The 27,228-nt window shown below is 33.6% G+C and overlaps 1 protein-coding gene across 2 annotated transcripts in view; it reads right to left on the bottom strand.

Annotated features, from left to right (window-relative positions):
• Nucleotides 1-27,228, bottom strand: part of LOC124535088 (homeotic protein antennapedia-like) — a 166,734-nt gene that overhangs the window by 106,835 nt on the left and 32,671 nt on the right. The window contains exon 1 of one of the 2 annotated variants that reach the window (XM_047111142.1): nt 14,980-15,349. The exons of the other annotated variant lie outside the window; for it this stretch is intronic. The gene's annotated coding sequence lies outside the window, so the exon portion shown is untranslated. Of the gene's footprint in view, nt 1-14,979; nt 15,350-27,228 lie in introns of those variants that run through there. 2 annotated transcript variants of the gene reach the window in all.

Genomic DNA, 27,228 nt, shown 5'->3' with positions numbered 1-27,228 from the left:
CATCCAACAGCAGCATTCCACGAAATACGGTGACAGTGATTCCCACGCCATAGTTTTAAGTTCGTACCATTAAAAACTTGTTTATTCAATATTTTGTCAAGTTTATTATACGAACCGACTTACCTACTACTTTTTACGACTGCTGAATGACTTGTGAAATAATATTCACTATTCGGTACTATTCAACGCATCTCTACTTAATATTATAATATAAAAATAGCATGAAATTCTTACATATATAAACTTAAAACATTAACATAACATTAGCATTTCTTACAAGTGCCAAAGGAATTTCGTTGAAAAATATACAAGGTCCCGTCGTATAACTTTACACATTTCTTCCTGATTTTCGGGCCCAAAATCAAAACAATCACCTAACCTGGTTTATTAAAATAATTTTGTTAAAGTGCGTGCGGTGCGTTCCGATACTGCCTTCTATCACGCGAAGTAGCCAAAGCAAAGTTTCGTTTGCTCTCTGAGCTGAAATCTCATATCAATTCTGAACCTTATCGCTTTGACAAACGGCGAAATAATACGAGAAATTCTTTTCACGAACAATGTTGCCTAATATTGTTTTTAATAGAAACGTAATCAGAGGTTAAACCAGTCCCTCTGAGTTATTGTTGTGGCGTATTCATAAACATAGATTAAGATTATTTTAGGTGACATGGAAAAAGTAATTAGGCGTAAATGTATAGTTCGTATGTATCTTATCGCGACGATGTATGTGCACAGATTTAGTTGGCAACAATATGTCAAATGAATGTCAATAAGTCACAAGATATGCTCATAATTTATCTTGTCAATTCTATGCGTGAAATGAAAACATAGATCTAAGTACATGGGCCAAGTGTTTTAAATATAATCTTTATTTAAGGAAGAAACTATTTGATAGGCTTATTGTTGTATTTTGTTTTATAAAAATCATAAAATCAGACAGAGTGGCCTACGGAAACCAAATATGCGCTTCTTTAATTCCAATTACATAGTTCAATATTGTATACAATTTTGTAATACATACAGTTTAAATCAGTATGTTATTAAAACATCAACGTCCTAAGTCGTAAATCCAGAACTCATAGGTTAGGTTACAAATCTATAGTTCCTTATTTCTACACATTATTCAATTCTCGTGCGATTTTATTATGAGTAATGTAAATTGTATACGACTATTTAAGTAAATAATCAACTAAATTATATGTATCTGACTTTATATTTAGAATGAGTAATGTTATTTTTATAAATTATTTCGTACATAAACATTATAATGTAATGATAATAATACCTTTGATCTAGACTTCAAATGTTTTATACAGTTTGCTTCTAAAACATTCCTCAAGATAATACTAAGGTACACCGTAATGTATGGCCGAATATTGTTTATAGGTATACAATAGATCAGTTGTCCCCTTTCTTGCCAGAGCATTCTCGAAGGGGGCGGGGGGTGACATAGACAAATGACGCACAACCCTGGCGGCGGCATGAGTTATAGCCACCAATCGAGAGTGCTTCTCTGGCAGCCATTTTTAATTTTTAGGGGTGCACTACCCCTGCTAGTATTATTATTAAGAAACCATACCCGTAATAGAACGAACTACTCCCAATTTATACTTGAATAAGGTTACAATAAAACTAAAACATTTTCGATAAAATTTGAACGCAAAAAAAGAATTCGTTATCCGGAAATAGTTTATAAAAACAGCGTTTAAAAGCTCATTCGAAATAAAAAGTAATGGATTTTGGAGTGTCAATAAAATTAACCTTAACTAAATAACCGCGTAATAATACAGTTTAGCGTGTCATTAAGAGGCGGTGAACGTATTAGCGGACATCAAAAGTGTCATAAATCACGCCCTCTAGTGCCGTTATATTGAACCACGGGACAGTTGTCGCTATCTCAATCTTGTCCACAATATGATTAACGCTTTTATTACTATTACGCGCCAGTTTGCTTAAATTTATATTAACGTATCAATAAACCATCGCAACTGCGTAATAAAATATGAATTAAGAATACCAGCGAGATTATGCGTCCGATTAGAAAATACACTGTTTAGAACAGTGACATCTAGTGGCGAATAGAAAAACTAATTTGGTACAAAAAGTATTGGAATTTTTATTGAACTTTTATTACAGGCTAATAAATATTACATAAGTAGTAACAAACGTGTTAAAAATGCCCCAGTTGATAGCGCGGCAGTTTATCACAACATAAATAGGAAAGCATTAATAATTCATCGCAATGACTGACGTATTGACGTAATTAGCGCAATTACGGCCCACCCAGCATGCGAGTACTCACTATACTGTCTAATATATTAATTATTTATCCCTTGCCCAACTTAGGGCAGCAGATAAGTGCATTCTTCACCTTTATCTAGTCGAGGTTAAACCGCCTATGTAATTAAAGGTGAACTAAACGGAACGATGACAATAGACGGCCGGCCTTGTTCTCAGATTATGGTTGAGATAGGCCATTTAATTTATCCACATAATACACATACTTAGTGAGTTTGATAAATAAATGTATAATAGGTGCGTGTTTCCGCGGTACTCGTTTAGAATAATAATGTTTAATTAAATTAGTGAGGTCGAAGACCTTTTAGGCTGCAAGATTATCATTCTCGAAAGAAATAGTACAAAAAATTCAAATAATATTGTTTTTTAATATTTCACAATGAACTATACAGAGGAAAATAAATAAGAGGTGAAGTATATCAATGAAATTAGTGTTGGTTATATAGTAATTATTTCGAGGAACTCTTAAAGGGTCGTAATATAGATCGAGGTCTATTTTACCCTTTAACGGTCAAGGGGACCAACTTTTGGAATGTTTGCAATTACTTCGGCTAAAAATTAAATATACGTCCTGAGTTTTAGCAAAGAATTTGTATCGTAAATAGCAACTGTTAAAACCGTTCTAAATAACATTTTACCAACAGTTCGTGGAATGTCTTAGATATTTCTTATAAAACGAAATACGTTTTGATACAATCAGTTGCTACATTAAGATAGACAGCAGTTTGTATTTCAAATAATTAATCGATTTATTTAAATATATTAATATTTATAACGATATTTTTATAGATAAGTTATTTATAATAGTTATGTATAGTAGATATGTAGTATTGTTGATAACAATTCGTGTTTATAGAATTATAAGAAAAGTGTTTATAATAGGTACTATTATGAGATATATTCATCGAAATGCTTATAAGCTTATTTTCGATTACTTGAATTAAAAATTGTTATGATTTGATAACTGCCGTATTCTTCATAATTCTAAATCTATAATAATTCAAGAGGTCTGCTAGTATAAACAAGCTTTTGTTTTACACACAGACTAAAAACAAAACAAAAAAATGCTATTTCTTAAATTAATAAATGATTACCATAATTGTAAATATTTTATCATATTAGTAATGCTATAGCACAAAATTTTAGTTTTTTAGTCAATGTTCTTGTAATACTTTTGAATTTAGAATATAGAATCTAAATAGTTTTAAATACGCATCTTATATTTAGGAAACCCCGCGTTATATTTTCATTCTATTTTCAAAATATCGAATTAAAAATATCTTAAAAGTGTGTGTAATAATGCAATATAATCTGCGTAGATTTATCTACACAATGGACTAGCAGACGGCTGTAACGGCGTTTTAAAGAGGTAACGCGAACGCTAACACGCACGAACGCATAAATAATTTCGGCGGGAACAAATGAGCAAGCTGATTAATGATTTACGTACCCAATTCCGTGTCCAGGATGCGCAGTACATAATCTAGCTCGCTACAATACCTACGAGAGTAAACATTTCTAACTTACACGCGCACACTTTGATATTTTTGGTGTTGGAACTTATTATCATGTACTTTGTATATATGTATCTATTATATATTATATAAATCAATACCGAGAAAAATGGTTGTTTCTATTCCATTTTTAAATAAAAAAAAAAATGGAACTGCATTTCTGTTTCTTCCATAACAGTTTTGGTATAGATGTACCAACTATTATATTAATGCTATTGTCAGCATTTGATAGAAGAGTGTGAAAGACTACATTATCTATAATTATTGCAAAATGATAACACATTTTATAGAGTTAATGACTTGAAGTAATTATTTATCTTCATCTATAGAAATATTTTGTTTGTGTGTAACTGAACTCCTATACATTGGATCTGATTTCAGTGATTTTTCGTGTGGATTTGAGTAGGTTCCTGGTCGGTTTAGCTTGGACCTAGTAAATGGCGCTTCCATCAAAAAAGATATGATTTATTTTTTGGACTAAGTTGTGAGCTTACATTCATGAGATCTAAGATGTAAATAATTGAAACTTAATTTGATTTTTTGTACCTACTTTTCGAATGTTTCATACAGGTATATCAAAGGAAACAATAGATAGAGCCCACATGGATTTAGATGGCAAGTTCCTCGTTAAAATGTGCGTAATCTCTTTCAGTTTTTTTACGTTTCGTGAACGTTGAGACAAAACGTCTATTTTAAATAAGTTAAAGTGATGTAAATGTAAAATGATGTACATCCGTTGACACAGAGAAGCTGTCTCACGTTGAACTTCACATTATTTATATCAGAGTAAACATCAACCTTCTGATAACTATGATTAGTAGGTAATTAGTCATTTTTTAATTAATGTGTAACTGTTAAGTATAACAGGGATATCCAAAAAATTAAAAAGTAAAGATATTAAAATATAGATACTTTCTTGTATAAGTTAAATAAGACTAAATTTGTTAGTTAGTTTAGCCAATAAAATAGTATTATTGATGAATTTAAACTGATACACTTAGTATATTCTTCATTTAGCTAAATATAATAACATATTCCATATAATAACAAATGAGTGAGAAATATACGGAGAAGGTACCACCTTTTACCTTTCATAATAGTAATAGTAAAAGTATAGTTACAGAATACTTTAAACTAGATTAAAAAATAGATGATCTGTCAAATCAACAAAAGAAAACATTGCAACTTTATAACGTTCATATATTATTATTATTATTACATAATTTGAACGTCGTATCGTTATAACAATTGTATAAATCAATGATCGGTCAGGTGTTACCAAGTCCACTCCGGAGGGTCGAATACGCTGAGCTAGCTTTACAGATGATTTACTACACCCTTATTGACGACCTTTTAATTTCATTTCGTAATCGGGCGGGGATGCAACGGCATCAGGGATAACAGTAACAGCCTGTGATATTGATGTGATATAAAGCCTACTTCTTGACTTGAAACATTGCACAAATGCTTTTATGCTGCTGTAAGATTGCGATGAGTAGTCAGATGACTGACATCAAGTTTCTTTTTTTGTTTTAAAATACCTTTTGCGTGTTCATGATCTAATATGATGTACCATAATTGTAGTTACTGATAAAAATGTATTTATCGAATGTTTGTAATGTTTTATGTTAACGATGAAAAAAAAACGTAATAATTCCGTAATCGAGATAATATAAACCGCGCAACAATATCGGCTTCGGGCACACACGTCGAATTAACCGGCACGCTAAGCTAAAGCCTACAGAAGATTTACTTGCTGGGTAATATCGTTTCCCATTTAGCATCGGCACCGATATCACAATACAGACTGCCAGCCGATTTAAATTTATTTCGGACGTCGGTAACTTCCAATTTAAACCTCTTAATCCTCTATGATGTATGTCGGTATTCGGTGGGATTAAAAGTTCCACGGAAAATAACCGGGAAAACCTTTTCCGGGGCCGGATTGACCCGGGCAGAAGCGGGATTAGGCGACCGGGATTGGATATACATAAATCTCGTGCAAGGCTTTGGAGCGGACGCATTAAGCTTCTAGATACGTCATTTTGTGACGAGCGTGTAAACTCGCCGATACTAATCTCGCAATTCCGCGGCCACCGAAAATACATAATTTCAATATTAAAATTCAGCGGCGGCCGCGTCCCGCTCACAATGGTCGCTCCGTCGTGCATGGCGTCATAAATAATTCAATTTCATAGTAATAAAATACGCGTGACCGGCGCTACGGCGTGAAAACTTTTCAGCAATTACGGGTTGAATATAACAAAAAGCGTCTATCGATCCGACACGGGCGGCGGGGTCGCTGAGGCCCGTCCGACACACTCGTAATTCATGCATCAGCTTGCGCGGAAGGGTTGCCGAGTGCCACGAGTGCAACTTCGATGACTTATACTTCGTATTAATGCGTACCAACATAGGAATCCAATCCGCGAGGGTTAATTAATTTAGAAGCTATCTTCAATACTGATATTAATGCATGCTTTACGTTTAAGTGGTTTATTTAAGTCTCGCACATGTTTTACTGCCTGTGTAATTGAAAATGAAGATAATATTATGCTAACTCTATATTATTTATCTTCAAGTATAATTCATGTGGTTTATATTTGACTTCATATAATTATATATGAATAATGTATCGTTGTAACTGAAATTACATTTATATTTATACAATTAATATAAATATTGATGTCGTATAAATAAATTAATATTATTATGCAATATTTGCACAGGGGAAAGCAATGAATATTTTAAATGTAGAACGGTTAAATATTCTTACTAAAGATAGCATTAATACGAGATGTATTTGGTATTACAAAATTGCTTTTTATTGTTAACCTAAGACATTTCAGTACATTAGTTGTTAATAAAAAATATGAGGAATAGTGATGTTGCATAGCGTTGTCCATAAATGACTGATTTATTGCTCTTTAATTACGGCAATTAGTTACGCCTCTAGTGTTATAATTCGCATTGACACGTAGTAGGACTGCCTAGGTATTACTAAAAACTGGATACTAGCTCCGTATTGCATGTTGATTGAACATTATAACGAGAGCAAAAAATAAACGATTAACACTTTACGCTACTTGTTCTGAGATCCGCTTAGTCTTATAGATTAAGCTTTCCGTATTCAGATTAAATATAAATATTTAAAAAAAAGTAAAGTAACAGCCTGTGAATTTCCCACTGCTGGGATAAGGCCTCCTCTTCCATTAAGGAGAGGGTTTGGAACATATTCCACCAGGCTGTTCCAATGCGTGTTGGTGGAATACAAATGTGGCAGAATTTATATGAAATTTGTCACATGCAGGTTTCCTCACGATGTTTTCCTTCACCGCCGAGCACGAGATGAATTATAAACACAAATTAAGCACATATATATATAGCACATATAAATATTTATTTTTTGCATAAATTATATCAAAAATATGATTTGGATTGTATGGAGATTTGATAATTAATTTTGAATGAAATCAATATTACAATGCGTATTTGAAAGAAATCTATTCCATACTGAGTTACCCGGATGTGTCGACCAAGCAGCCATTAAAATTAGGGTTGGGCCACGAAACTCAGCTAGGGCTGGGCCGAGGCGCGCGGCTGGGGATCGGTGCCCGTTCAAAAAAAGAACACAATCATACAACAATGAATAACTGGCGAGCAACGATGCCGACGAGATGAAAGATTTCTCAACGTCCGAATGTTCTTGTTACTTGTAACTCAATATTGAACCGATCCGTTTTATTGCTATAAATATTAAACAAACAACATCGCTGCCTTAAACAACTGTTAAGAAATAATCGCAAGACCTCCCGAACATCGAGCGCTACCAAGAATTACCATACCGTGAGAAATAATCACACCATGCATTCCTTGAAGCTACCACCTGTTGCCAGCGTCGCTGCTTTGTTTCGCAAGACCTCCCGAACATCGAGCGCTACCAAGAATCACCATACCGTGGGGACCATTCAGTGATTTACCGATTTCGTATATAAATATGTAATTCAGACTACAGAACTTCACTTTTTGTTCTAACATCGAACAGACTGTCACGTATATTATAAATTAGAAATAATTAATTGTTAAATTAAATTATTTAAATAAACGTATAAGTTAAATTCGTTCGGTTTCATTCTGCATCCTCAACGGCAGCCCTACGTAATTGGCGCAGTCGGTAGGATGCTCGCGGAACGTTTCGCGTAGAAGATTTCCGTAATCGCGTGAAGCCCCGCCGTAGCTTGTCTAGCTGCTGCATCCGTAGCATCCGAATCTACGAGTAGTGCTGCACGAGAGGTATCCAGACATCGATAACGCAGAGAGACCGAAACATGTTCATGTGAGTACACTAGATTCTTTTTAGTGGTTGCTCAATCCTAGCCTAACTAACCTGTGTGTTAATAAAATTTGCCAAGATTTTTCATTTAAGAAAATCGAAGGAACCTAGGATAGTTATTAGTAGTAGGCAAACTTTCGTAGATAATAGAAGAGATATTAGTTTAAGTAGTATAGAAGAACAAACGGAAATGTCTGAGTTAGACACCATTTATAAAGCCTTAAGGTTGGTACCCGAGTTCGACGGGAACCCAAATGTACTTACTAGATTTTTAAAATTATGTGATCAATTGGTAGGACAGTTTTGTAGTGATAGTAGTAGTGAATTAAGTAGGTGTGCTCTTCTCAACGGAATTCTTAACAAAGTAACAGGCTCTGCTGCTCGCTTAATTAATTCTAATGGGATTCCATCCGACTGGCAAGGCATTCGAACTGCTTTAGTGAACAACTTCGCGGACCAACGAGATGAAACCGCTCTATATAACGATTTAGCTATTTTATCGCAAGGTTCAAAATCCGGGAACCCACCCCCTACGAACTACTTTAAATCTAAAGAAGTAAATTACAATAGTTTCATTGACAATTCTATATACGATGAATATGCCGATTATTACGATCCTTATTTAACAGAGCACCTATTGCAGGAATATATACTAGATCACCGTAAGCGAATGTTAAAGGTATACGAAATCATTAATGAAACCGCCCTTCAGCGTCGTACTGAAATAACCGAGAACATTAATAGAAATGGCATAAAAAATAAAACATATGCACCTGATCAACGAATCTATGTCAGAAATCCCCTAGCTAATAGACAGAAATTAGCTGCCCACTATACGAACGATACGGTTGTAACAGATTTACCTATACATATTTATACAAAGAGAAAGAGAGGACCCGTACCCAAGTCGCGCCTGAAACGGGTACCTAATCTCCGGAAATTTAGATTATACGGACGCACTAAAGAACGAAAATGCCATTGCTATTCTACAAAAGAACGAAAATAACTTAGCCATTGAAATAAATCATCAAATAAGTTTAAGCAAGCAGTGGGCATCTCAGAGTTCAAATGTTACAGATAGGATAGTAGAAAACCAGAGGAAAATAGAGAACATTATTAAAATCATCTTAGATAATGATGTTAGGAAAGAAGAAGATGCAATTAAGTATTTTCATTTAGCCCAGCTACTTACAATACTAGGTGATGACATAGACAATTTGTCACAAGAGTTGTCAAAACTACAGAATCTATTGGCATTCATAAGAGCTAAAAGCATCCATTATTCCGTTCTCGATTACGACACTTATATAGTTATGTTAAATAAACTAAAAGGTTTATACAATTCAAATGTAGTGCTAGATATTAATTTTAGGGAATATTTAGATCTATTAAGATTAGGATATTATTATAAAGATAATGATATAATCTTGGTAATTAAGTTTCCAATCATGAATCCCAATAACTACATCCTTTACAAATTGTCCTTAGCCCCTAATAGTAATGATAAAATTATAATCCCTACCTATCCATACGTAGCAATTAACGAGAAAGATCTACTGTATATAGAGACAGAATGTCCGAAGTACAGTCACGGTCATCTTTGCGAGGACAACTTAAACCGACACTATGGAGAGCAAACGAGCTGCATTCAACATCTTATACTCCAGCAACATATCCATGAAACCTGTCGGGTTACTCCAGTAATCTTATCTTCTCAAGCCATGGAACAATTGGATGATCGTCACTATGTTCTGAGCTTTCCCAACTTAACGAAAGTTCATTTAACCTGTTCTCAAGATCAATACAAAAACCTTCTCGGAAGCTATCTAGCTGAAATACCTAAAGGGTGTGCTCTACAAACGTCCATCTTCACCATCACTAACCACCATGATCAAGTAAAAGGACAAGTTTTGAAAATGTTGAATATAGAATATAGTAATGAAGATCCATACAAAGCGACAGCGAAGAACATCTTGAAATTGAACAGTATAGATTTGACTCACTTACATTCAACCAATACCAGGATTGCCTCTCAAGAACCAGTGACTTTGGAATTGTCGAACTTAGACACGCTCTATCACACGACTATACCTGTCTACCTACTCATCGGTGCATCAGTACTCACTATTAGCATCGTCCTCATTCGTCGCAAATGTATGCATTTAAGAAATACCAACCAGAAGGACAATGAGGCAACCAGAACACAAGAAGTCCAGGACAGCCCCAGAGATCCTATGTCTCTATCAGCACTATTTTCGACAAAAGTCTCCAAATAGCTGCTGATCCTGCGGAGGGAGTTGTTAAGAAATAATCGCAAGACCTCCCGAACATCGAGCGCTACCAAGAATTACCATACCGTGAGAAATAATCACACCATGCATTCCTTGAAGCTACCACCTGTTGCCAGCGTCGCTGCTTTGTTTCGCAAGACCTCCCGAACATCGAGCGCTACCAAGAATCACCATACCGTGGGGACCATTCAGTGATTTACCGATTTCGTATATAAATATGTAATTCAGACTACAGAACTTCACTTTTTGTTCTAACATCGAACAGACTGTCACGTATATTATAAATTAGAAATAATTAATTGTTAAATTAAATTATTTAAATAAACGTATAAGTTAAATTCGTTCGGTTTCATTCTGCATCCTCAACGGCAGCCCTACGTAATTCAACCATAAACAAAAATGTATTTTATTTTTGCGTACGAATTTATTTCGACGGTTTCATAATATAAAAAATATTAAGTTAAAGATGCGAGTTGTTCTAAAAAAACTGTTAATAAAGGATTCGAAATTAAAAAGCAATTTGGAAACCGTTACTAATTTAGAACGGCGCGGCACGACTCTCAATTTTGGGGCGCGGCTGGTAGAAGGGGTCCTAATCTAAAAGCTGTCAGTTAACAGGCGGGCAGCTGTGGCCGCTATGTACACCCACCCTTATATTTTGATACGTAAATAAATGAGCAGGTATGGCCGTCATTTTTAAAAATCAAAAATATAGATACATAAAACACATGTAGTAGTAATAATATAAATATTGTAGTAACATAAATAGATACAAATGAAATGAAATATAAAAATAGATTTTGTATATAACATTTGAAATTAACATGGTTATTTTTATTATTACAGTTATTAAATACGATATATTCAAATTCAAAGTTTATATAAATTTATGGTTTCTGTCAATAGATTGACAATTCTGCGAGCGTTGAATACAGGATATTTACCATGGTTTTATTTTTAGTTATATTCAACATCTACCCGCAAACTTCAGTCTCGTGAACAAGTACATTCGTAGATAATGTCGAAATATCGAGCTCCACCAAGTAAAAGTAAAAAATCATGTTAAATATCCCGTCTTTATCATTCTTACATATTTTCTATGTATTATTATGATAACATAGTCAATTTTTAATTCTTTAAGTATAAAAATATATGGTAAAGTTTTATTTACGCACAGTGAAGCAAGGCGGCAACAGCTATCTAGATCTATTAATTATACGAACCTATCGCGTAAAAAATATTCTCATAATAGATTAAAATGTACAAGTTTTAGATTAGAATGTAGGTAAATAACGCCCATTTTTTAATTTTAATTGACGTCGTCATGTAAATTAAATGTCACTTTCGAGCGTTAAGCCCAATTAACCGAGCTACTCTACGTGTCATTTTGATTTAGGCAGTGATTCTCAAAGTATGTGCTAACGGTTTCCCCAGGGTCTCATTAGCCGGTAAATTCGACATGAACAGCAAAATTTATATTAGATAAGGTTATAAATCAAGTTCTTCCTACTCAAGCGCGAGACCGATTTTAATCTTTTTAAACACCACCTAATTCTTGTGCGCCTACGCATCTCTAAATTTGAAATTCGAATAAGTCGTAATGTGAACACCGGTCGAATGTCTTAAAGCGTTTTGTGTGGATCTACGTAATTAGCATATGATGCTTAGTTGAATTCGATATACCATTTCAGGCGTGTCTAATTCCACGTGTTTACTTTATGGTATTATATATTTTTAAATTTTCGATTGTCGATTGGTAGTAGTTTTGAAAAGTTTATTGCTATGTAAGCACATAAACATGTCGGAGTTAGGTATGCGGTGTCAAATGTAAAATCAAATGGCGATGAATGTTCGAATTTTAAATTTTAAACAAAATTATAGAAATGATTTAAATAAAATCGACAAAGACTCTGTTGGATGTTTCGTATTCATTTATAAATTAGAATTCGATTTTTGAATATTGATTTAATTTAAATGAATTAATTTTTCCGTTACTCTTAATGATTGTTTATGTTTCCCGTGATATTTATTTAATTTTTTTATATTGTGGTTAGATTGAATGCTGATTTGAAAATAAATGGAGTTCTTTATTCAAACTTAAACAAATAATATTGGAATTCGATAGAACATGATAAAAAATTATTATATATTTAATTTTTATTTCATAATTCAAATTTTATTGCATGATATAAATAAAAGAACAAAGTGAAACTTCATCTAAACACTTTTTAATAAAATTAATTAACTATATTTACTTAAGTTTTCATTTAATTATAATAGTACAATACGGTATCATTTCATCTTGTGGAATTCATTGTAAATTACACATCCGACTTAATTAATTCCATTATCATTGTTATGTCCAAACAGCGATATCGATTATATTGTAGTGTACCGAGTTGAATTTGCAACTTCATTCCATTGGAGTTCACCATTATCTTGTCAAGTTTCATTACTATTTATACAAAAATCGATATTATTATCAATAATATTTTATCGTCTCTATCGGTTTCAAAATCGATAATATTTTGTTTTATGTATGAATCTGAATGATGGTTATTTTATTTACAATGTACATGTCCCATCCCCATGATTCAAAGTAGAACCTAATTCTTCAACCGGTTTAGGATCTCCGCCCGAACGGCTTGGTAGAGACTTTTAAAATAAACCGATTATGCAAAATAGGCCTTGTGCACGTTGATAAATAAAAATGGCTGAATAATTCAATGAAAATTTAAATATTTCACAACACAATTTCACAACGCACCGCATTGACGTATTGACGCAATTAGTATTATCAATTTTGACTTGAGTCGTAAATTTAATTTTTTTTTAAATAAAAATTGATCGTTTCATTATTATTCTAAACGACGAATAAAGTCAAGCTGTGACGTTCGAAAAGACAAAAATGTATTTATACAATAGAAATTTCAGAGAAAGGAGAAATTTCATTATCCCATTCGGTGTCCAGTTTTTACGTAAGTCAAAATCTCTTATCTCGAAGACATTTCAATAGCAACTAAAAAACAAACAATAGAAAAAAAATATCTCACAAGGCTACAGTGGAAGGCCGGACGCAGCTAAATGAAAGAAGTTTGTAAAAAGTTTGACACATTTTTAGAAACATCAGGCACGCAATGCCCGCTCTCGCGGACCGATCGTAAATTTTGTGTAGCGTCAGAATGAAAAAGGGGACATCATTGTTGAAAGTTTTTAAGCGCGTTTTGTGATTTTCAACTTAAAACCGTTCTGAATATGCATAATCATGATACGTGTTACGTAAAAAATTAAGCGCTATATGCTATAACGTAATCCGCTTAAATATTTTGGAGCTGTTTTTTAAATAGCATTTATTATAGAATGTTTTCATCAAATAAGTACAAAAATACGACATCAAATACCACTATACTAAAATTACTTTTTTTTCTATTATGAGAATATAATATACATTTACGTGTTTATAATTCCATTGTGTAACACAAAACCCGAGCTAGCCAAAAATGTTTAACAGGATACATTATTTAGATTGAGCGAGAGATTTTTCCGCGATTCCTTTAAGCAATCAGATGTTGGTTATTGCGAGCGTCGCGTCTACTCCCCCATATATTTCCTGCGCGGATAACTGAAAGAAGTGAGCTTCTTTCTACCGAGGAACGATAAGAATTTCATTTCCTCGCGGCTGAGAAAGCCTTCGCTATCTGAGGAAGTCGCTGACAAAAATACCTAAGTGATAAAAGCTGTGAATTCAGTTCAGGCACCTCGAATATTGTTCGCTTGCTGTGTTTTTGGTATTCATAGCACGTAATGTTACTTTTACGATTTGTTTACTTATTAAGATGATCTCTGTATTAAATATAAAAGATTTACATTATAAATAAATAAAACTCAGTCGTTTTCGTGGAATGACGCTACATACTGGACGCGGCTTTGATTTTATGAATTCCAAACGCTAGGTCAAAACTTTGGTCTCAGACCTTTGTCGAAAAAACTTAAAGCGACCTTTGAATTTTGTTACAGGAAATTGATCTCAAATGCGATAAACTTACGGTCGGTATTACGGTGACACCGTTAATAAAAGTACGGTTTCGCTTTAAGGTCCAAGATTCTGGATGACATCTTTTATCTCGATACATTCCAACTCGATCTTTAAAGACTTGGACTTTAGCCGCCAATATTTTTTGTTTGTTTATTATATTATAATTTCTAGATCTAAGAAAAACATATTTTAACATTTATCCTTGATTATTTAAGTTTATCGTTTTAGTTTGATTCTATACATTGTTACACATAACTTGCTATTCAAAATTACATATTCATATAGCCATAAATTTGTGAAAAAATAATCATAGTTACAACATTGATCTATATATTATACACAATATTATACCAATGAATTGATTATTGCTTTATATTTATAACCATACATAATATGTAAGTATATACGATATTATATAATCTATAAACTCTTAAAACTTAGGTATTCGTTTTAGAAACTACATAAAATTAACGACATTATCATTAATAATAATTAATAAATACTTACAATTATTATAAATCCTTTTAAAGCCTTTTATAAAGCACTTATTAAAATTAATGATGACACTAATTCACTAATAAATAATCTTCGTTATCACAGAATACACGAATACCACGTGTTCCTCTTAGTTTCTTATTAGATCACTATAATATTATTTAATAATATAATTTTAATTATCTGTATCAATTAATTAATGATGTTAATAAAGCTCAACGCTCACTTGTTCGATACGTTTGGTCTATACAAATCCTTATTTACAACTGACACTGTTGTCCATAATATAATAGTCGGAACGCACCTAGCGGTGAGAAGGCATCTGCCGCGCAGTGCACTAAAATCTATTCCACAATCAACATCGTATCGTCGTTCTATTCAATTTTTTTTTCTAACACAACTCCACGACCCCAACACTCGTTCTCGACTGTACAAAAAAGTCACGAGGTAGGGGAAAATTTCGTAAGCCATTACTACACAAAACTTTTGACACGAGTAGTGCGCTTGGGCAAAGTCTATTTTAGTGGGGCACGAGACAGCGATAGTCTAACATCGTCTATTCGATACGCGCGGAAAAGAGACGAATAGATGAATGTGTGTTGCATTTGATTAAAGTTTGGGGGACCAAAGAATACTGTGAGCAGCGGGATACCGAGTAGGTGGTGATATAGCTTTCGTAGCTCGCCCGCTCCCAAATCGAATGCGATGAGTAATAATATTTGAAAAAGCAAGATTTGTTACCTGTCGGCCGCTGGGAGATAATGCATAGTGTTTTTTAGGAGAGAAATACAATTAACTAGCCCCCAATCATAAATCATTCCGTTGTACGAATACTCCAGGACGCAGGTTGTACAATTATCTCCAGCAATGTAATGGTTACGGAAAATTAAAGTAATTTTTTTTTGCCATAGAATTTTGAATAGGTCTAATAATAGCATTAACCACCGGTTAGTCTTAGGGTCTGCACAAATACCATTTGTTTTAATGTTTTCTATTAATAGTCAAGCAAATGAATCGCTAGGTTTTATTGCATCAATTATAGTAAAAGGTGAGTTCTCAATTGATGTAATTTTAAAATTACGGCCTGCCTCAAAGCCTCAATTACACCATAGCGCTCGAGCACCTCGACTCCGCAAAAGCGCCAATCGCTCACGTTCGAAAATTACCTTTCTAGTCGGTATAGAAATTGTCGGACGCTCTCAGAATACTCGTCCCGGCCGACAAATCGGGACTCGAACAACGCAAATTACGGAGCCGACAACGGCTCGACTCGATTCGAAAATTGCATCGAGTTCTCGCAATCGGGAGGTCGTGAGGAGGCTAATGAAGACGTTAAGTTAAACCGTAGCGGCTTTTATAGAATGTTATGGTGTTTATATTGATTTTTATTAGTATATAATTTTATTACGGCCCTCTCGATTCGATGGGCGTTACTTGCCACTTTATGTTTTGTTGTTATTGCTCGATGTTTCTTCGTTTCGGTCGAATCGATTTTTATTCCGCGAGGATAGTCTTGAAAATAATGATCAAAACAACTAAACAAATGTTCTCTCGGTTAAAAACGGACGTGAGATGTATCGGGGTCGAGATCCGAGGTCATAAATTTGGGTATATGTAAAGGAACGTCACTATAATCAACACAAGCAATTTAATTTAAGCGACATAAACACGGGCCTATCTGGCAGTGTATCGATAAGGGTGTAGTAAATGACAAACTGCGCCAGTGAGAGAAACGCTTTAAATCGGTGTAGTTTTTATTTGTTTTATCTGAATTTGGAGGAACGCTGCGAATGAAAAATGCGAAACAATGAGCTCTTAACGCGCCGCACGTAAATGACCATTTTGTCTTCCTTTATCATTAAATTGTTACAATTAAGCGTAAAAACAGTCATAATTCATACGTACGTATAATAATTAATTGTTCTTAATTATAGCGTAAACTGTGTTATACCTACAATGTTAATTTACGTTATTTGAAATAATTAAAAAAATATATTTAATCTTTGAAATAAATCTTTACCGAAACAAGTTACAAGTAGTGTATCAATCGGACGATAACATTAATAACTATTAAATTTAATATATAGATATTTCATAATAATTGATCGCGATTACTTTTCTAATGATAAATTAATATAATTAAAACGATACAAGTAAATATGTACGTACAACGTGAAATTTTCTTATGAAAGAATATTGAATATGGCTGCATCGAATGAACTTAATGAAGATATTAGGAAACGGGTTTCATTATTTCTGTAATCGTTACTTTAGCTAAGAGGTTTTATTTAACGTAATCGATACAAGGGTACTGATTGATTTTACGTTAGTAATTAATAGTATCGATTTTAATATAATTTGATTGTAATCGTAATCAGTATGAAAAAGAAAACAAAACCGTTGTATTTTTTTAAATGCTTAGTTAATATTTCTTAATGAGATGTTGTTCCTATTGCGCTTGTTTTATACAATTCATTTAAAAATACAAATGTTAGTTAAGCGATAAACTCGGATTACATAATCACACATGAACAAACGCTACTCCATAAAACGGCTATTAATACTTCAGGAGTGCCATTCCTCCCACCTAATATTTCAAATACCAATAAGCCACTAACCATTGAACGCTCTAATCTAAACGGCCTTTTTTAAAACTAATAAAAGAGGCAGTTTAAAATAGCCACCGAAACTTTCGAGTGTTTGAACGTTTGTCTGTCGTAAACAAGAAGCACGGACGATCAGTTCAGAGCTGGCGGGTAATATGTATCAATATTATCTTCGTATATAAATCTTTTCCGAATACATATGCTCTAATAGTTAGATAACGATTACTGTTTTATTTTATGTTATATTACAATGCGATAATCATTAGCAAAGATCGATAGAGCAATAAAAGAAATCATTCGCTCGTTATGTTTATTTTTTGTTAACTGTTTTGTCATACCTATTAACATTTTAGGCGGTAACACACGAAAGATAATTGTTTTAATTGTGACAGTTTCAAAATGTTTTCGTCATTTTCCAGATTCAAAAAAATTCGTTCGATGTAATTAAGTGCTCCAACACTGTGACACATAATTGTTATCACAAAAATAATTTTCACCTTTCTCTCCTTACCTCGGCTCGCGTGCGTTTTAAAGGAATCTTGCATACGGAACGTTGGAATCGTTCGTCGAATAACTTCATTGAGATATAACTTTCTTAATAACTCAGGGAACAGTGCCCGCGGTGTTGCAATGGCTTTATAATTCTGCACTGATTACAAAGGGGAGCCGGCGGCCGCAATTTTGTCTTGTACCGATCGTGCTGTACATAAATTATCAGTTATTGATGAAGACATTAAGATTGAACTCTGAACAACAATTAATAAATATTGAGTTTTCGAGTCCACACGATTAAAAAGTTATTAATTTTAATACTACGCCTAAAAAAATCGATTAAAAAAATATAAAATTCAGGAAGTGTATGGTCGTCTATGAAAATAATACCGAGTTCAATTCCTTACAAAAGCGATACTTTCGACACGACCAACTCATACGTGCCCCTAATGCATGAACATTGATGTTATCATTTCGATTCAAGCGATGTTTTGCTGACGGTACATTAATAAGCGATTGTTTTCGTGTCTACTTTTGCACTTCGCTGAATCTGATTTTCGAACAGGACTTTTTGAAATCCACTTCTTATTTAACTCTCAACCAGTTTTACCTAATTCCGATGGTAATAACTGCGACTGAACAAATTAAATTAATTGCGTTCCATTTCATACTTATTATAATTAGCGCCTTCAAAGTTAACTTACATTTCATTTATAATACGCATTAAATATTTATTTTACATCCATGAATACAACTGTAAATTTATAATAATCGAAACTGGTTCTTTATTACTATTGACGACAACGATCTGATCGCAATTAGGTTTGCATTCTGTTACGATTTATTCTTTAAAATATAATCGAACAATCGTACTGAAAGACGGCTAATGATTTACGACCCTCGCGCCTCACTTTAAATAAAACATCGCCGTGAGCTTTCATCGTGTACAGGAAAGTCACGATTGTAATTTAAAAACGTCGATACGGTATAACGTATTTATTTTCGTACGCATCGGATCATATTAAAGTCCGTTGTATCAAGACGTAGCTATTCAAGTGTATGCCATGTGACATTCACGGCACTTGTGTTTTCTAACCTACATGGGAACGAATGCATCTGTCAGTTTGTCTGTACTCAATAGCGCGCTCTCATTCATGTGTTGAGTGCATGCGAAGGGCTAGAGACAAGTCGGGACTACTTGAAATCCAAAGCTAATAGGAGGACAGCCTGTGACTTGCCTTCTAGATTACAGTGTGCCTTGAATAAATTTATCAATTGAATAAAATATTTAACGGTTTTTACGTAACAAACGTAATATACGCTATGTTTAAAACATAAACATAATCGCGTTACCGAACACAAGACCGTTGGGAATTTACTGGTTTAAAAAAAGAATTATTTAAAACTCATATGTGAATGATTTATTTATCTAGAAATTAGTTAAACTCGCTTTGAGAAAACGTTAAACATTTAAAATTTATGTACATGCCATGAATATTATATACCAACTCAGTCCAACAGTTCCGCCGTCCTTTTTTTTCTAGGAGCAGAAAATAACACGTACCCACTATGTGGCAATTTACGTTGCCGCTAAAAATAATTTACAAGTATTATTCATGTTATATTTTTTTTATAATTAGATAAGAAAATAGTCCTTATATTCATTGATATAAACTACAATTCATTAAAATGCATTTTAATTAGATCGGGATACAGATCATGCAGGACACAGTATTCCGGGTCCAAGATAGTTTATGAGTTTCATTGTTTGAACAAACACCATCCTATAGTGTGTGACTCCGTATACGCTGGAGGATTCGATACTATTATTTTATTGACTTCCGAGCGCCTTGAATAATATTTCGATGTGAATACAATTTCGTTTACCATTTCATACTTAGTTTGCTGTATAAGCTAAGCTATATGACCTTTTATAATTAGCCGGTTAAGTATGCATGTTGTAATGTTTGATAAAAATATTTTCAATTAACTAGAACCATGTGTATTTGCTAACACTAGAAATAGATGTGATTATGTTAGTGATTAGTTCAGATATTATAATTGTGTGCATCAAGAATAGGAAACAATATTCTTATTTGGGTTTGAGTTTCATAATTTATAGGTGAGTTTTAAGAGGTTGATGAATAAAGAATCTGACAGTTTAGTGTATCCTTGCAAACTGGTCACTGGAACAGAGTAATTCGAATCGCAACTGTATGGTTTCCGAATAATTTTTAAGCAACTCAGTCGTCAGTCTTGATCCATGTTTGGTAAAATCAAAAAAAAGTATGGTTCTGTTTGTAAATTTAGATACTTGCCGGACGAAAATAAAAACTTGTCAATGACTATCTTCGATGACATGCATGTGACGCCGTGACGAGGCTTGTATGCGGCGTATGCGAAAATTCCCCACATTGCGTATTCGTTGTATGCATGCGTCGCGGCGCGCTGCTGAATAACAATCGGCGAACGTTGGCACTGAGCCGGTGATGAACAGCCCCTACTATTGGTTTCAGATCACGATAAATATCCGAGAAACAATTACGAGAATTACTCACTCAGCTGCTTAAAAACAAAATTTCTATTTATATCTGCAATTTTACATCAAGAATTTTGATAAATTCTTTGGTACATCAATCTTCTAAAAATATTACAATATCGCATTAAACTATTTTTGTAGCGTGAACAGATTATCTACTTAAACTTTTGTTATTAATTAACAATAGCTTACAATAGTGGAGTATTCGTAGATATACTCGTAAATAGAAACCAATGGTATGCTTTCAACTGGAGTAATCTTGGCAGTTACCAATGGACAATGATGTTGACAATGAGTGGGCTGATATGTTGGCACTTTGAGAGGCATGTCCGGTATAGGTAGGACATGGGAACTTGTGAAACCGTATTATTTATTGTATCATATCAATATGAATGTGGACTTGAATTGACACGCGATTTCGAGTAACATTGACGTCTTCCTTCTCAATATTGTGCTGTCAGTGATAGACATAAGAATGTGGAAACCGTAAGCGATGTGGAAGATGAAATTAAAAGATATATTAGTCCATTTTCAAACGTCTGTATGTCTATTGGATGCGAAGATGATCAAATGAAACTGCTGATCGGTTGCAAAAAAAGACTTTTTTGAATTGAAAAATGAAAACTATTTTCTTACTATTTTTATTTAATGCCAATGAAATTTACAAATTAACTTATACTTGTTACTTATAATAACGTCGGCTTACTAAATCTTTATTAGGAAACAAAATAATAAAAAGCATAGAAAATCTCTTTAAAGCTACTGAATATTTTGTAGCCTAACCTCCTACAACTATACTATAGGTGAGTGAGCTAAGTGCTAAATTTCCTGTGTGGTGGTTGGTTTCCTTTTTGTTAGAATCCGTATTACATATATATTGTAACTTCAATTTTAAATCACAACAGATTTTGAAAATAGCGATAATTCTTAATGAGAGCTCTAATATATTTTTTATGTTTTGTTGATTTATAAGTAAGGTACTACAAAAATTATGAGCTATAAAAAATTATAGTTCCTTACAAATTTTGTTTTTATAAAAAAATAATATATTCCTTTTATGTCAATTGATAATGGTATGTTTTTATTTAGAAAAGAACTCAACGTCCATAACAGAAAAACCCCGAATTATATAAGAACTAGTTTCTTGGAAGAAATCCCAGTTATACAATATTATCCGCGACGCATCTAATTGAGGAGGTTGTGGTATATAGACGCGAACGGAATATATAATTGCAACTCATTTCAATATGTTTCTACAACGATAAATTAAATTAAATAAAGTATATAGGACTGTCGGTATACAAAGAGAATTACTTAACATATACAGACTTTTAGCTTTACCCGTATTTGATTTATTCGTCAATCATGATAGACATAATAAGATTTTACTCCAACTAAATTAGTTATAAGGCTACGTGCACACGAACAGATATCTTCAAGTCATATCGCCTAAATGTTTTGAGTGAAATCGAAGCCCTTATTTCAGTCCAAGGCAAAAGTCATAAATTTCGCTTATTTTTCATTCGAGACAGGTAATTTTAATGCATATTTAATGGACAATTCTTGGCTTCAAATTCACTAAGATAAGGTAGTGCTATAATGCATGCAGCTTGGCTCTGTATTATTTATCGTGTGATTTTTGGCAACGAGCGTTAGCCCGCCTGCTTGGCTCGGCTAGATTTGCAATCTTCATAATGCATGCACTTTTGCAAACATTGCCCGCGGGCAGTTTTTTGATATATCCAATGTGACGCGTGCATTGTGGACGACGCTTTAGGTCTTACTCGAATATCTTTTTCGATGTTTTTGAAATTGTTCTTTGTCACGCTATGCTGCTATAGCAGGGTATAGGGTTTGTTGAGATAGTCGAAAACGTTTGCCTTGATATGCTTTGTGCAAAACTTAAATTTCATATAAAACGGCGTTTTTATGAAATAGAAAGACCTAAAGGTATTATAAAATTAATGAGCTTAAACCTAATATTATTTGAGTTAAAATGTTTAAGCCGAATTAGTTAAAGAAATAACAATCAACTGGTCAGGTCTGCTAGCCTACTTCAGTGAGACTTGTTATTTAAAGCAAACAAGTACTCAAGGTTCTTGACACACAAATATTAACACGTAGCCATACAAAATTATAAACCACATTAAAAAAGTAATATCTAAACTAATTAACCCTTTGTAACTACTTCATGTGTCATTAACCTCAGAATTAAAAAATATTAGGCCCTTGACTTATAAGCATAAATATTTTAATGTATTCTATTTACCCAAAACCACAGCTTTCTCTCGGTTTCAAAACACCCAATGCATACCTGAAACGAAAATGAATCATACTTATTAATTAGGTACATTAAAAGGAGTACTTTAATCATAATGCAACGTGCGTTATAAGTTTTTCATGTCAGACCCAATAAAGAGATGAAGGTTTATAAGAGATTTATATACAGTGATTTATATATGTACCAAAATACCGATCGAGTTAAGCACCGCCCACACTCCGGGTCACCCATAAATCATACGCGACAACTCAAAAATGCCAACTTCAAAAACATGTTTGCCTGGCCAGTACACGCACGGATGGAAAGACAAGAAAAACAAACGTAAAAAATAAATTACTTTTGTATACCTCCTTTCTTTCCCGTTGTCGGACGCCGAACAACTCATAAATCACAGAAAGATAAGCATAAAAAGATTGTATGAGGTGGGTACACGGTAGAACTAAACTTTTCGTATTTCGTTATCTTACGTCAAGCGGGACCTCAATATAAAAATATTAGACTCTCCGTTCCATGAAATAGACAAAGATTCGTCGAATAATCTCGTGGAATCCTCAACGTTTCTGACGTTTCTTAAGTTTATTTTGTTACTCTTTTATAAAGTACGAAAGTTTCATTTCAATGGAAGAAATTCATAAAATGAAGCTAACTGAAAATGTTAATATCACGGTATTTGACTTTCATGAGTTTCGAAGTGAATGAAAGATATATATTATAACACGATCACATTAATAGTGTGAAAATATTTGTATAAGAATATAAAAAAAATTAAGTCTCATATTGTACATTTACCAATATCCGATGTAATAAATCTTAATTTAATAGTTATTCTATGCTCAAAATAAAACGTACTTAAATGTAAAAGAACGCATTTTACTGAACGCTGATTGTTGCAAAGTTTTTTCGTAACAAATATGTGATATGATTTGACTACATCAATCAAGACAATCAAATAGAAGCGTTTAAAAGTGTCGTAAGCAGATTGAAATGTTCGTATTTAATATAAAATCTTAAATCACCCACGGTGACCTGTGCGTTTAACAAATTGCTGCCGTGTACCGCGCAGCCACATGAGGGGCCATTTGTCAGCCACGACTATACACGGGCGCCTACTGAGCAATTAGATTTGTTAGCTTGTACCCGAGCAGTTTCATCACGCCCCCGCTCAACAACAGATGCTTGGACTAATAACCTCTCGAAGTTTCCCCTTCGTCCCCTCGCCCCGGCCCACCGCGCTCCTGAGCCACCCCAGCCTCCCCCAAGGAACCCAACTAAGATAGATTGCGCCACCATTCTTGCAATTTTCCTGTCGTATCTTGCCTCGTAAATTCCTGGTGATATATTGGTTTGGATCTCTCGCGATGCGACCAGGAGCATACTCGAAATATGATAAGAGTTATTTATTATTGTTCTTATTGGTTTTCTAGGGGGGCGGTATGTAAAAGAATTCCATTATGGGGTGCAATATTACTTATTGATTGTCGTTGAATACAATATCACGTTCTACTCCTGATGTGCATATATGTATATTCGAACTCAAAAGAGCTTAAACCGCGTCCATAAATCACGTGATTCACCCTAAGGTATGTAAAAACAAACACTTGATTTATATCCACGCATGCGAAACGAAAGCGGATTAAACGTTGTAACAAAATTGTACAGTAAACTGGAAATTTTCAGAATACCACAATTCTCCGAAAATTAAATAACGGAATCTTCATTAATTTTGCGCCAGATTAAAAACATTCGAGGCCCTTTCATTGCAGCAGGCGCCACAATTTCCATATTCTAATAGCTATAAATTATGATTCCCATCTGATGCCGCCATAAGCATATTTAGTTTGTTTAGTTTTAAAAATTATAGCCTAAAAGATCTGAGCCTAAGAATCTCCATCAATTGATTTATGTTTAATCTCTTAACTTAATTCAAACGATATATAGTTAGTCTAGTTTAGGTATCATTTGGTTTGTTAAATACTGAACAAACAAATCAATCCAGATTAAGCAATATATCATAGATTAGTACTATGTTCTTCTCTTGTCAGTTGATATTTGTCGAAGGCATAAACAATCGGGAGGAAACCGTTTCCTCGTCGACGACGGAAGCGAGTCGAGTGTCGGTACCGGAACTGTTATTGCCGGAACGACTACTACATCCGCCCGTGTAGACTTCAAGTCTACTGACGTTTAAACGCTGAATCTTGATTTTCTTAAGTGTTGGAAAATTCACGAATTAATATTGCCCTTTTATTTTGCTTACAAGGCAACTCATATATCGTTAAACCTAAATGTATTGTGACTATCGCAAGTATTTGTGTTTGTTTTTACACTAAATAGTCAATTTCAATATCCTTTACTTTGCCTGTATTTCAAAGTTTTTCTTAAACTTTAAATTATATAAAAGAAAAGCCACTAGCAAATGAGTTGATTAGTTATCTACTGAATGGTCACCAACGCCCATAGACAATGATATTAATATCACCGTATAACAGTTAACATTACAAATCATGGGAAATAAGATAACATGACTTATTTGCCCTTTTAAACTGTGTTTGTAATCCTACAGCCAGATGAGCTTAGGCAAAACCGATTAGTAGGACACTTTAAAATTTAATCTCCACATTATATTTAACATTCCACAAATTTCTATCGAAACGAATAGAGTATTATTATCAAACACGCACGACACAGATATTAATACATTCGTTTTTATCACTTTCACAACTATGTTTTCCTGATCCCTTTTTAGCAATTCCTATAGACGTCTCGTATCGACAGGCTCATGACGATTAGACAAATATAATCCTTATTTTTATCGGATTAAGGATTAAATTCGAAATTAATGACATATAACTGAACAGTGGCATTTAATGCTCTTCACGTGCAAACATCACGACCTATTTAATTTTCTAGTCGTTGTCGGACTTCCCCAGTTTCGCCTCACTTTCGCTTTTGCCTCTAAGGTCACTACACTGCTCTTTGCCTAACCTGTCCTTACGATTTAAATGTTTACCTGAGTGTCGTCTTACATCACTAGCTCATTTACTGAACTAAGATTTACGACTCTCGACAAATAAACTGTTTCTAAACTCGTTTTTAGCTATTATGTGAATTGATGAAGCCTTGAACTTTTATTTGAATAATGCAATTGTCATTATCATATTATGAATCAACAGATTACGATTCTTAAATTTATATTAGTATGAGAATTTTCCAAATTAGTATATTTGAGCAAAGACATTCGATTCTCTTTATATATTTAGCTCGTGACATTTTGGATACGCCAACTTGTTATTATAGAAATACAAATCTTATTAATTCTATAAATGTTATTTTTGTTTAAACCATTATTAAAATATTGCTTTGCTCCAATTAATATAATATTTAGAAAAAAAATTGTATAAACATTTGAATACTACGATGTCAGATGACGGAAGTTACAATTGGTATAATAGCTAATAATTAATTAACTGTTCTGATAAAAGAGATGATAAAAGAGTTTAGACGAACGACGACAATCAGATCTAAGTACGTCACATGATTCGGAACAAATTTGTCGCAAGCCAAACAATTGTAACTAGCTTTTAACAGCAATAAAATTAAACTTATAACGATAGTATTTCATGATCCCCTCGTAATTCAGACTTGACGGCATTTTATAACCTTAAGAATGGAAATGGAATGCAAAGGATGCGAAACGATTTTTAATATACTCAACACCCCATTATGGATGTTTTCGCACCCTTGGTCTGCGGTGACATTTGAGACCCAGGGCTCTATGAAAAAACAAAGCTCGAAACATTATGCAAATGGCATTATGTTCGTATTTTTGTACGTTTCGCCAATTTTATGAGCCGAATAGAAAAGGGGTTAAGACGATCTGGGGGCACTGGATAAAAGTTTTGATTCCACATTGTCTATTGCGGTTTATGTGGTGAATATAATTTACCCTTATATCATTGTTATATGTATCACGCAATCATGTCTGTTTCTTCACAACTATGAAGGGTGACAACGATATTTATTATAAGGTTTTTTTTATATAAAAAAAATATTAACAGTCGCCCGCGACTTCGCAGGCGTTTTAGGATGCTGGTTGTCATGTGTTAGGGAAAAGAAGTAGCCTATGTCCATTCTTGGAGTTTAAGTTTGCTTCATACCAAATTTCATCAATTTTGAAGGTTTGGTCGTGAAAGAGCAACAGACAGACAAACAGACAGAGGTACTTCCACATTTGTAATATTAATATATATAGATTGGTAACACTCAAATGTTGCTAACTAAAAAATAACAAATATATTTCTTCTGTATTTTAGATATATGTCAAAGGTATCAAATAAATTAAG

This window comes from Vanessa cardui, chromosome 14, assembly GCF_905220365.1.
Source record: "Vanessa cardui chromosome 14, ilVanCard2.1, whole genome shotgun sequence".
Lineage (NCBI taxonomy): Eukaryota > Metazoa > Arthropoda > Insecta > Lepidoptera > Nymphalidae > Vanessa > Vanessa cardui.
This window is presented reverse-complemented; position numbering and strand designations above follow the sequence as displayed.